The sequence below is a fragment of the Cupressus sempervirens genome, chromosome 7 (assembly GCF_028749045.1).
Source record: "Cupressus sempervirens isolate cs-2001-9-10 chromosome 7, ASM2874904v1, whole genome shotgun sequence".
Classification (NCBI taxonomy): domain Eukaryota; kingdom Viridiplantae; phylum Streptophyta; class Pinopsida; order Cupressales; family Cupressaceae; genus Cupressus; species Cupressus sempervirens.
In genome coordinates this window covers 625,003,344-625,017,467 of record NC_143124.1, presented here as the reverse complement: position 1 = coordinate 625,017,467, position 14,124 = coordinate 625,003,344, and positions in this window count along the sequence as shown.

The following is a 14,124-nucleotide window of genomic DNA, read 5'->3' as shown; positions in this document are numbered from 1 at the left end:
GGTAGTAGATCTCCCTCTTGGATACATTTTTCCTTTAGTAATAATTTTTTCACTTTTGTATATCTCTCCCTCTTTTTCTCTTAATCACTTTTGTATCACTTTTGTACATCTCTCCCTCTTTGACAATAATGCCAAAGACATGTATATTTCTTAGCTTCAATCCCTTCATACATTTGAATTATGTAAATATTCACATGTTTGACTAATTCCTATCATATGTCTATGACTGATCTATTATGTTATACTTGACTGTCAACATTAGGCATTTCCCAAAGTAGAGTTGTTTTGCATCAATTTCTAAGATATTTTGATTAGCACATTTGATACAATGCACCTTTTCTCCTTAAGTTTCTTTTGTTAGGGGAATCACCCCTAATTTAACTCTAAGATATTCATGAGCATCTTTCAGTAAGTTTTTAGTGAATATGTTAGCAATTTTTTTTCTTTGGTGTGCACATATTCCAACTTCACTTCTTTTTCTTGAACTAGTTCCCTCAAGTACTGATACTTGATAGAAATGTGCTTTGTCTTAGTGATCATCAATGGATTCTTTGAAATGTTAATAACACTTGTTTTATCATAATATATATCTATTGGATCTAGAAAAAAATGTCTTTCATTCTTTTTAGTAATTGCTTTATCCACATAATGTTTGAATAGTTCACTATAGTTGCCACATACTCGGCCTTTTTTGTTGATTGGAAAATGCATTTCTATTTCTTTCTTGTCCATGACACCAATCTCTTTCCTAGAAATAATGCACCTCCACTAGTTATTTTTCTATCATCAATATTTCTTGTCCAATTAGAGTTAGTGAATACCTTCAGTTCAAATATATAGCTTCTCTTATAATACAAGCCATAGTCTTATGCATCTTTCAAATGTCTTATTATCCTTTTTACTGCCATCATGTGATTCTCCTTAGGATTTTTTGAAAATCTAGAAACTATCCCAACTACTAATGCAATATCAAGTCTACTAGGAACAACATATTGTGATTTTCAAATCATGGATCTGTATAATGTATGGTTCACATTAGCAAATTTATTATTCTTAGATATCTTATGTCTCATAGACATAGGTGTGCTCACTGGTCTTGATTCTTCCATTCCAAAATTCTTTAGTATCTCATTGATGTATTTGGACTAAGTAATGAAAATACTAACCTTCATTTGATATACTTGCAATCTCACAAAGAATTTGATTTCACCAAACATAGACATTTCAAATTCCTTCTTCATTTCATTAGCAAATGATTTGCACAATGCTTCTCTTCCTCTAGATATAATGTAATCAACAAATATTTTAGATAGTAATGCTTCATTGTTCTTACCATTCTTCAAATATAGATTACTATAATCATTTGTCCTTTCAAAACCAATCTTCACCAAATAATTATGTAGTCTTTCATATCATGCTCCTGGGGCTTGTTTCAATCCATACAGAGCTTTGTTCAGTTTACAAACCATATTTTTCTTGTATGGATCTACAATGTAACGCCCTACCAAGGGATCCAAAAGAAATAACCTAAAGTTTTACTAAGTTTGGCAAAAAAAAAATTTTTTGAACAAGAAGAATAACATACACATCAAACACATAGTAGTGGAAGCAATAAAATACAATCAACTAAAAGCATACATAACAGGTTACATTTCTTAAGGATCCCAAGACATTGAGTCACATTTAAATTTGATTAATACTAAATCTAACAAACACCACGTCCATATGAAAGAATAATTATAAAGTCCAATGTCCATTTGAATAATGTACATTTGTTCCAAATGCCTCTTGGAAAATTAAATTTAGAATGCCCAATCATCCACTATACATATTACAGGGTATGAAAGGCTTAAAAGAATATATTTATGTAGAAATAGAAATACATCATCCTCTTCAGATCCATGATACAAGTACAATAGAATAAATGAAACTATCCAGCATACATGATACATCCATCCATCATAAAAGATATAACATCCATCATGAAATATAACCATCCATCATAATGATACATAGAAAGAATGAAAGTAAATGCAGACAAGGAAGCTCTAGCCATGGTGACTACGAATGGATCTCAATGGTAAGAGTGAAAAAGCACTACCACCTGACCAAATGGAACCTAAATGGCCTACTCCCACTATGTTGAGGAGATAGTCTCAAGTCCCAAATAGGATATCAAACCAAATATCAAAATACTCTCTATGTCCAAGAAATCCAAGTAAAGTATTCTAACTCAAGGGTTCCAAGATAGGTCAAAATCTATACCCAGAGGCACACAAAGACACATAGGAAACCTACTATGTAAGTAGGTAAGTGTCATCACACAAATCACACTAGAGTTACCTTGGTATTCTCTTAGGACCCCAGCCCCCTAGTGATCCCTATGCGGCCACTAGTATCCTCTCATATTGACAAGGCATACTACGGATGCAAGTTCACAACCAAGTGTTCTCTCTACTCCCATCCTAGTCTGTACTAGCACTCAAGGCATGGGTGAGAACATACAAAGACTCTTATTATTTTTATTTTAAGCCCCATTTAGTGTAATGTTTTCACTTATTAAACAACTTACAATGGGTTACCCTGGGAACCACTTAGGGCCCCACCCCCCATTGCAAACCACTTCCCAACACTACAAGTAGATAACCTACCCTAGGATCATAAAATCACAAATCAAATAATTATATAAAATCATCTTAGTCCTATACAAGTGATTGGAAAGAATTAAAAGATAATCATAATAATCATATTAGTTCTCTACGAGCAACTGGAAAGCATCCCAAAAGTACTAATCAAAGACTCCAAAATGGTCAAGTCAATTATGTCATAAGATGACATCATTAAGAGAAAATCATTAAAAACACTTTAGTCCTTATAAAAGTGATTGGAAAGAAATTCAAATGTAACTGATCAAGGACTCAAAAATGGTTATGTTAGTAGGTCATACATTCACCTTAGTGTCACACAAGAACACTAGAAAGCAATAATGATCATTAAATACAAATATATCATAGAGCATACTAGACACATTACCATGGTTGGGTTTAGAAAGTGTCATGCCCAAAATTTATAGTGCAAAAACAAAACTACAATTTTTTAAATTTTTTTAAACTATTATTATATTATTATTATCTTTTGGTCATTATTATTAATAAAAAGATTATTTAAAAGCTAAGTTTCATATACTTGATTATGTAGCTCCTTAAGCTGTACAAATTGATGTGTGTGTCCTATGCACGACATTAATGATCTCATCCAATAGTAAATTATTATTATTATTATTATATTATTTTTTTATTTTTTTATTTTTTAAGAAATAATTAATATTGTATGACTAAACCCACCTATGTCTCACAATCCTTACCACTTCCATCTACAAATTTAACCCATCTTCAATTTAGCCATGAAAAATTCATATGTTATCGACATATCTTATTTATTAGATTATTATATGTATACATTTATTTGTTTTATTATTAATCAATTGATAATAAATATGCATTTTTCTTTGCATAACATCTTATATATATATACATGTATTATAGTAACTATACTAATAGCTGACCACTTACTACTATCACTATAACCTTACACAATAATAATATCTAAACCCAAATGCAAATATTCAAAGATTAATCTAAATGAAATTGAAACTAATCTAAGAACATTAGAAAATAATAACTACTAACTACCCACTTTACTTCCTAATACCCCTAGACATCTACACCCATCTTTCTACTAATCATAGCCCTTCTCCTTTCAAATTCGAATGCATAGACATGGGTCATGAGTTTTCTTATCCCTCTTCCCAAAATGTTGATGAATTACATTCTGCACTTTTTCAAACCAATGAAATATGGCAGCAAGGTCTTATCATGTCTATCTTTCCTTGGATCACACACCCATAGTGACTTTCTTTGCCTCCCCATTCTCCCAAGCGCATGGGTTCACTTTTCTAGGCATGTGGGGGCTGGAAAAAGTGATTCTCTTAACTTTGTATCAAATTCTACATACCTAACTGGCTGTTCCTAAAGTTTGGCGCCTAAAACAAGCAGGACCCTTTTACTAAGCCCAAGGTAGATGTGATAGGGGATTGGGGGTCTGACATCATGTCAGATTTTTTCCCATCCCATAATTAATTTATACCTACGCCCAAGTCAAGGCAAGTGCTAGAATGATGCATAATGGCTTTTTATATTAGAATGCACTTTATTAATTGGTGGAAAAATTTATGTTTTTTTTTTAAATTTTCTTTTTTGATATTGTCATAAACTAATTATGTTATATGCATGTTACTGTATTTATTGTTATTATTGATGTGCTAGGTCCTATTGTGATTCAAGGACATCAAACTCAAGGCTAACAACACATTGATGGGGTGATTTTTAAATTATTTATTTCTATCTTATAAATTTCCAAGATATTCTTATATTATTCAGGCCTATTATTTTTATTGCTCTGTATTGGCAAGAGACGTTATTTCCACTTTCTCCATACAATTTCCAGAGAGTTGAGTGGGCACCTACAACAAGTTTATTTCTTATGCACTTATACATTCTATGACATTTATTGAACTTCTATCTCTAAGGTTCACAATATCTTACTTAGGTTATTACAATGATGATTTGTGTTATTCATTAGACTATATATATATATATATATATATATAGTCTAGAATGGTGATTCTTTTAACATTCAAAAGTTAAACTAATGCAATAGATATACATTCCATGACAAGGTTACATACGACTATCTAATTTGTTTCTAACTATGAATTATGAAGTTTAGAAAACATTACTCAAGGATTAACATTATATTCTCATGCAAGATTTAACTAGAACTCAACTAATATACTATAGAACTTGAGATGATAATAACATTCGACAAGGATAATCTTCCTATCAATGTATCTCTTCTATGATATCAAATTTCTTTTGCATTCCACTCAGGAGCATCAAGTATTTTGAATCCCTGATTGGTGTTACTATCCAATAAAACAACAATATTATTACAATGAATTTATCTTCAGTGATACTCTCATAATATACAAAAGGTGGTGAAATCAACATATCATAATATACACAATGGAAAATAGTTTTACTACACATGAGCACTCACAACCTTTCCATTGACAATCAAACTAAGACAATAGCTTTCTCTTACAATACATTTAGGCTCACATAACAAGATGGAGTTTTTTCTCTCTATCTCATCTCAATGCAATATTTTCTTCTCCTCCTATGCACATGGAAGATAAAAAGGAATCCAAGTTTCCAAGATCTTTCTCTAAGAACTTGCAAATGCATCACAACAACAACAAGGACCATGGGTGCTTTCCACCCAACCATAGGCCTCAAAGATACCACCCCCGTGCTAGGGGAACATGGCTCATACCAAGATTCACATACACACTTGTAAGAAGATATACACCACATATCAAAACGTCAACAAATCCCATCCCAAGGATATTTCAAAAAGGTTCTCCATTGGAACCTTGAACATAGGGTGAAGGTGGAAACACAAGGAGGTTTACCATTTCATATCATATTTGCCAAAAAAATCATGCCCTTTTGGGGCTAAATCAACAAAATACAATGCCCTCCACAACATCCTTCACAACATCCTCCACAACATCCTTCACCACACACAACCAATAGCTTTACCTTCCTACAAGCCCATACTTCATTTACTTCCTTTCTCACCATTTTTTTTTCCTTATCCCCACCAACAAAAAATATGAATATGACAATGGAATACAATGGAGCCCATACTCCAAGGTCCTCAACTATGCAATCCAACCGCTACCCGTTCACCCTGGACTTCTCTTCCCTTCCCACAAGGGTGAGTGTAAGTCCCACACCCATAACAACACTCAAGCACAAAGAAGAAAAAAAACCAAGTAGAAATAAAACAAGAAATTTTCAAGAGCACATCACATTTTCACAACACAATATCAACACCCATAATACAACAAGGAAATAAAGGAAATCCAAACCTCATACTCACAATACTCCACACAATACAAAAAGATGCACAATGGTGTCACAATAATCTACATGGAATGAACACCATTCAAACACTCACATGAATGCTACTCCACAATGCAATGCAATGCATACTCCATTGATAAACTCCACACTTTCATATTTGCTTAACCATGCTAAAAGAAAGAAATGGAAAAGAAGAAAGTTTGAGATACCAACCTTGGTCCAAGCTAGGGTAAGGATAGTTGTAGTAGAGCTCCTCCCAATCTCCCTCCAAAACCTAACTATCTCTCAAATTAGAGAGTTGGTAGACACCCCACTAGTTTGGCCAAGACCCTTTTATAAAGCCTTCCCACTAACTTATTTTAGCAAAAACACTAAGCCACTACTTACAAACTTGTCTCCTCTAACTTTTCTATTTTTGACTTAGTGGGAACATAGATATGACAACTCCAAATTCGAATTGATGGAAGAATGCATGGGTAAAGGGGCCCTCTAGGTTGTCTAGGCAATCACATGATCAAAATTAGGCCTCTAACTTTTTGTACTATCATATGGATAACTTATTCTCACATAAAAGACACTTTGGGGCCACCTAATGACCCCTAAAAACCCTAGCCAAGTCCAAATTCTAATTTCCTTTTATTGAGACTCCTCATGGCATTTTTCTATGTGAGGTTAACTTGGGTTCTTCATCGAGGTTAGGTTTAGGTTAGGTTACTTCTTGACAAACTCTGAATGACATGGCATCTCCACATGGACCACACAAGTGTCAAATGACACACACAAAATATCACATTACATTAAAAATGACTTGTTTTACAATAATACATGAACTAGGCTACTATAGACACATACAATTCACATATACGAAATAAAACACATTACAATGAGGTTTGAATCAATGAGGTTTGAATATTTTCCATTGATTCAACCTTGGCTATGTCATGTTTGTAGTAGTTTGAGCCTTAATTCCCCTTTAAACCCATAGTCAAATTCCTACACAGTAAACTCGAGCGTTAGTAGTCCAAGAAAATCATATACGCATATGTAAAATAGATCATTATCTCATTCAACATTAGGCTTGCATATATTTCATCATCTCAAATTAACTTTCCCTTTCTTAATCATTTCAAATATAACCTTCAAAATATTAAAATATCAAAAATTACATATCACATTCGACATTTGAGTTCCATACTTCATTCCTTTTAATTAAATTACTTTTTCTAATAATTTTCCATGTAAAATGCTCAAAATACTATAACATCAAAATTTACTTATCAACATAACATGGTTAATTTAATATTCTGAATAACTTCATAGTCTATTTTTATCATTGCGACAAGATGCTGAATCCACAACTATTGAATCCCTAGGTATGTGAGTTAGGTCTCAATGCATAACAAAATTTATTTTTAACTCTAATTTCCACTTTAAACATTACCTTCTTACATTATAAGCATTTCTACCATTCAATTTCTATTAAAGCAATGTCAATAGCTTAAAACATGAATAGAATCATTAAATGCATCAATTAGGTCATAATATGTAGAAGTAATTGCGGATCATCAAAATGCAGATATTAAAATGACATAACCCTACAGTCTCAAAAGTGTATCAAAACATAGGATTAAAATCACTATAATGCAATTATCTCATTGGTACTATGACGGATCGGTTGAGGCCTCATAGAAAGATCAAGATCAAATGTCATAACATCACAAACACATAACCCCTGAGCCTCTGGTAACATCTTAGGACTCGTCAACGTTAAGACAAACCCTGAAACCCCAAACATAGGAAACATACAGATAACAAAGTATAGGTTTCATAGTTTGGTTTGATTTTGAAGACACACGGTAGAATTAAAAGTAAGGTTTTTAGTTTGTGTTTTCAATGTACATTTCAAGTGTATGAGATTCCCAGTTTACTCTATATATTAACCTATTCATTTATTCGACTCAAATATATAAAATTACCCCCATTATTAAAGTTGATTTCCTAAAAATAATCTAAGGATATTTTTATTTATTTAAAATAATCCTTATTGATTTCAATTAAAATAATTATCAATTTCATTAAATTCAAAATCATTAATAATTAAATAATTCTATAACTCTATTAACTATTTCCATTATTAATAAATAAATTAAATTTTACTTAACTAAACTAATTAATAATTATACATATATAAAATAAATATATTTTAATTAATTATTAAAAATTTAAAAAACTATTAAAGAAATTCTATTTAATAAATATTAATTAAAAATTAATATTAAATATTATTAATATAAATTAAAATAAATTAAAAATTTAATAAAAAATTAAATTTTACAATTTACAAATTTAAATTTAAAAAAATGGCACAACTTTTATTTTTAATGGCCTTCGGCCTTCCCTTAAAGGGACGGCTGCAGTGTGCTCTACTGCCGCAGGCCTACAATCATAGTGGTATGCTATACCATTGTTCCTATAGTCTATGACAATAGTTGCACTGCGTACAAACTTCACAGGGGTGGGGGTGTGGAAAAATCCACCCTCCCACATATTTTTTGTTAAAATTTATTTTAAGAAAAATATTATGTTATAAAACAAATAAACAACCCCCCCTCCCATTACTATATATATATATATATATATATATATATATATATATATATATATATATATATATATATATATATATATATATATATATATATATATATATATATATATATATATATATATATATATATATATATATATATATATATATATATATATATATATATAATTATTTTTATGTCATTTGCAATTATAGTTTGATAGAAGAATTATTATCAACCATTCAAATTTCCCATTCTAGAATTTTTACTTTCAAATTCAAACCCTTCCCAAATCAAATTCTAATTTCTTTCATCTATAGAATGAGGGTTTCTAATTTAATTTTTCCTTGATCTCTTCGCACACAAAAAGAATCAACAATATCTGATAACTTGAAAGTAATGCTACTAAACATCAAGCATAAAACTAGCCTTAAAAAGTTTGGCAATGATAGCAGAAATGCAAACTAGGGGCAGGTACTACATCTCCCCCCAGACTTAGGCTTACTCCTAGAAGCCTACAAGAATGGTGAAACTAAGGAACTTTTTGTGTGGGTCCCATTGGACTTTTTCCCCCTAGAGAAGGACATGACTCCACTGAGAACACTCTCTAAGATCTACCCATGTCTCCAATGGTAGGTTTTGAAGCTGTAGGTCTTTGGCTTGAGAATTTTGATTTCCCTTGAGGCAATGGGATGACTTGTGTCCATGTTATCTGCATGAGAAACATTCTCTGTTGAAACTCCCTTGTACTCTAGGTGCACTAGACTACTAAACATTACCCCCACTAGGATAAGACTAAGCACGTAGAGATGACTGGTCATACTAGTTGTGCTTATTGCGCTGAGCATTGTGATAGTTCCTAGCATTGTAACCACCACTACCACTATATGCTGGAGGATAAGTTCCTCCCTGATGCTAATTACCCCCAAAAGGAGGTTTTCTATTACCACCTACTCCTTGATTACCCTTGGATCCTAATGCTAAAGGTGCTCCTACAAAACCCCCATGTCCTAGGTTAACACTTTGCTCCACAAGAATGACTTGATGTACTGCATCCTTGAGGGTTTTATGTTCAAACATGTTAACACCCCCAACTAGATGGTTGTTCAAGCCTTTGATGAAATTTTGTGCCAACAGTGCTGGGTTGTCACTAATTCCTAAAAAGGGCATAAGCTCATAGAACTTGTGCTCATACTCTACTATGGTCATAGTGAAGTGTCTTAGGTTGTGGAACTCATCTACTCTATGTTGCTTCCATTCCTCTAGTAGGAATTTCTCATGGAAGTTCTCTAAGAATATCTCCCATGTGACACAGTTCATTTCTATGCCTAACTTCTTTTCCTCGATAGTCCACCAAGTGGCTCCAAAGTTTTTCAAGTTGGTAATAGAAAACCTTGCTTTGACATTACTATCAAAGTCCTGCATAGCAAAAACCCTGTCAAGCTCAATAAGCCACTACTCGGCTACATAAAAAATCCTTTAGGTTGATCAAATGTACACTTCTTCCTCAAGTATACCATTCAACAATGGCAGATTTGAGATCCATTTGATATACCTTGAAATTCTTGTAGGTTGAATATGAAAGAAGAGTTTTGACTCCTTCAAGTCTTGCCATAGGAGAAAATGTCTCTCCATAATCAATTCCTTCTTCTTGAGCATATCCTTTGCATACCACTCTTTCTTTGTTTCTTGTTACTTTACCATTTTCATTGAGTTTGTTTCTAGACACCCATTTTGTTCCAATCACATTTTTGTCTTTAGGACTTGGCACTAGAGTCCAAGTATTGTTCTTCTTAATCTATTAATTTCCTTGTTCATTTCTTGAATCCAATCTTCATTATCTAAAGCAACTTTTACTGATTTGGGTTCAAATTCACAAAGTAAGCATGTATCATCTTTGAGTCTTTTCCTTTTCATAATACTTGATTGAGCATCACCAATGATTTTTTCAAGTTTGTGATATCTTCTAACAAAATTTTCTAGAATAGGTGGTTTCCTTCTCTATTCTTCTATGGGTTCATCTTGGAAAATAATCTCAAGCTTATTTATTCTTTCTTGTTCATGTTCTAGTCTAATTTATGCATGCTCAACATTCTCTATCTCATGATTGACATTACCTATCTATGTCCTGACATCTTTAGTCTATTGGTTGGCACCCACGATTTGTTGCTCGACAATTTGTTGTTACATAACATCATTTCCTATCTTCTAGGAAAAAACATCTTGATTTCCTTGTTCATTTACAGTGCTAGGAGCACTATCATCCATATAGATTAATGTACTATAATCTTTATTTTCTTCATTGCATGAAATGCCACTTCTTTCTAAAAACTCATCAACTTTCACATTTTCACTTTCAACAACTTTGTTAGTGTCAGAGTTTAAAAACTTATAAAACTCATCAACTTTCACATTTTCACTTTCAACAACTTTGTTAGTGTTAGAGTTTAAAAACTTATAATTTTTATTCTTGGTGGAATATTCTAAGAATATACCTTCATCACTCTTTGCATCAAGTTTTTCATTTCTATTATCTTTATGTATATAGCATTAACTTCCAAAGATTTTGAAATATTTTATATTATGAGCATACCCATACCATAGCTCAAAAGGTGTAGCATTTGTATCTTTCTTGATTTGTACTCTATTCAGGGTATAGACAATAGTGTAATAACTTCTCTCCAACACTTCGTTGATACACTCTTCTCCATCATCAATTTTCTTGAACAATCTGTTATTGATTTGTTTCTCCTTTCAGCTACCCCATTCTAAGGAGGGGTCCTTGGTGCTGACATCTATCTTTTAATTCCTCTGTCATTGTAGAATGTATTAAACTCATTTGAAATGAATTTACCATCACTATCATATCTCAATCACTTTAGGTTCTTCCCTAATTCTTTTTCAACTATAGCTAAATACCACTTGAATAACTAAGAAACACCATATTTATCTTTAAGGAACATCACATTCATCATCCCAAAGTAGTCATCAACAAATAGAGTGAAATACTTATCTCCACAATAGCTTTGAACATCAATAGGTCTACATAGGTCACTATGAACTAATTTCAAAATATCACTAGAAGTGTATGTTTTTCTCTTAAAACTAGATTGGCTATTTTTTCCAATTGATGTTGTTTACACATATTATTATTAGGCTTCTTCAATTTAGGAAACCCTCTTACTTTCTTTATTTTACTTTTACTCACCAAATTGTGAAAATTTACATGCCATAACCTCTTGTGCCATAACTAAACATCTTCTTGTTGTGTAAACAAACATGTCTCATTAGATAAATCTAGATAGAACAAGTTGCCTCTTGTGTGATCACCACTTCCAACCAACTTGCCATCAACATCATATATCTTAGGCTTCCTATTATGGAATTCAACTCTATAACCTAATTTTTTAATCTATGAAACACTCATTAGATTATAGTTGTAAGAATTTGGCTTAGGCCAGAATTCACCCAAGAACTAAAGAACTCAACACAAGCACATAGTAGACCAAAATAGATAGAGTATGATCAGAATGATGATATTCAATAACTGGATTCAAGAGTACACTAGGAGTACCTGAATATAAAGGCCTCAGGAGAGCTTCTAGAATGCATAGAAGTCAGCATCATGATATGTCATACAACTAGGCACATGTCCACTAGATATGGATTATCCTCCATTAAGCATGGGATTAAGTGTGATGATGTGAGAATAAGCCTACAATGGTGTAGCATGCAAATCAGTGGACTCGACAACATGTGCTAAATGAGGAGTGCAAAAAACTGTGTTGTCATCATGACAACTCAGTGAATGATGCATAGCCCTGTGTTGTAGACACCATGTGCATAATTAGAGTTGTGTAACTCAATGAGAGTTCGAAAACTCCTAAGTGTTTCACCTATAATAATGGCAAATAATTAAATAATGCATTAACCTAAGTAAAACTTAAGTAAGTTTAATAAGTAAATACTTATTTACACCAACACCCCCCCTTAAGTGCAACTTAGGGGAATGCCCTTAAGCTTACAAAATATAGGATGAAATGCAATATGGGTCTTGCCTACTAGACCATGCTAGGTACCCATATACATAATGATATGCAATCTCCCATAAATTGGGGAAAGAGGGAAAACCTCATGGGAAAAACCCTCCCCCAAAAAGAGAGATAAAGAAGGATGCATCAATGGATGGAGTAATCAAGACCCCCCATTATGAAATACATCCAGTATATACATAAGAGAATGATGAGAAGAGGAAGAGAGATAGGATGGGCTCCCCCCCCCCCCCAAAGAAGAATGTCGAACAGTGACTGCTCTGATGAAGAAGCTGATCCAAGACTGCAGAATGGTGTTCCTCCCCTTAGGAAGAAACAATGCCAAGGGTACAAATGAGATGCCTTCGTTGTGTGTCGAAATAATCCCATGGATAAGTGATGTCTCTAAAAATAGCTCATCTAGTTGAAGAACCTATCCCAAAGAACTATTTGTCCCTGCAACGGATGAAGAACCCTGCTGCAACTGCTGATCATAAGTATCCACAATCACTTCAACCTGTGAGGATTGATCATGTAGAGAATGAACAAGAGAGTCTAATGGAACCCTAATGATAGCTGAAGAAGGTATTTATACATCAAGAAGAAGAGGTAGATCATGAATATTATCCCCCAAATCTGTCACTAAACCTGTATTGAAAGATTGGATGTACCCTGTTGTTCTGGACCTATCACTATGGTGATGTATGCATGTGGACTAAACTGATGAAGTGACCTCTTATTGTATCTGTCGACAGAACCCTACGTATCTAAATCTATTGAAGCACTATCACTGGTGTCACTATCATTTTGCACACTATATGATGTGTGAAGAGGAGTAGAGGACAACTTGGGAGAACTTTCCTCAAAATATACATCCTTCTCCACAAAAAATTGATGTGTCTCTGGATCTAGAAGTCTATATGCCTTCACACTATCTTCATAACCAATGAAAGTACAAGGCTGAGATGACTATGCCTTGCAACCCCTAGAAGATTTCTTTGCTCATGTAGGACAACCAAAGACTCTGAAGTTTGTCACAATAGGTTTTTTGCCACACCATGCCTCAAAAGGAGTTTTTCCATCTAAGGCTAGATGAGGAGAATGATTAAGAATGTGAGTGGCACTAGAGATTGCTTCAACTTCTAATGATGGATTGAGAGACTTGGCATGAATCATGAAACTTGCCATAGACTTAAGAGTGCAAATCCTCAAAGCTACAACATCTATCTTATGAGGACTAAATGCTAAAGGAGTCTGAAGATCAATGCCCTCATGTCTATAAAAGTCTTTAAGTCTTCTATTCACATCCATGTTTTTATTGTCCATGCAGAGTACTTTGATGACCTTTTTGGATTTTCGTTCTACATGAGCCTTGAAGGCTAGAAATGTGTCCAACACTTCATTCTTACTATACAGAAAGTAGACCCAAGTGAACCTTGAAAAATCATCAACTAAGGTAAGTATATAGTGACACTGGCTTGATGCAAACGGACCTGCTAATACCATGTGAACCAT